Consider the following 335-nt stretch of genomic DNA (forward strand, 5'->3'; position numbering starts at 1 on the left):
AAACTATACTCTGGATTAAACTATAACCTGGATTAAACTATACCCTGGATTAAACTATACTCTGGATTAAACTATAACCTGGATTAAACTATACCCTGGATTAAACTATACTCTAGATTAAACTATAACCTGGATTAAACTATACTCTGGATTAAACTAGACCCTGGATTAAACTATACCCTAGATTAAACTATACCCTGGATTAAACTATAACCTGGATTAAACTATACCCTGGATTAAACTAAACCCTGGATTAAACTATACCCTAGATTAAACTATACCCTGGATTAAACTATAACCTGGATTAAACTATAACCTGGATTAAACTAGACCCT

Source organism: Austrofundulus limnaeus, unplaced genomic scaffold, assembly GCF_001266775.1.
Source record: "Austrofundulus limnaeus strain Quisiro unplaced genomic scaffold, Austrofundulus_limnaeus-1.0 Scaffold1814, whole genome shotgun sequence".
In the NCBI taxonomy this organism is placed as follows: domain Eukaryota; kingdom Metazoa; phylum Chordata; class Actinopteri; order Cyprinodontiformes; family Rivulidae; genus Austrofundulus; species Austrofundulus limnaeus.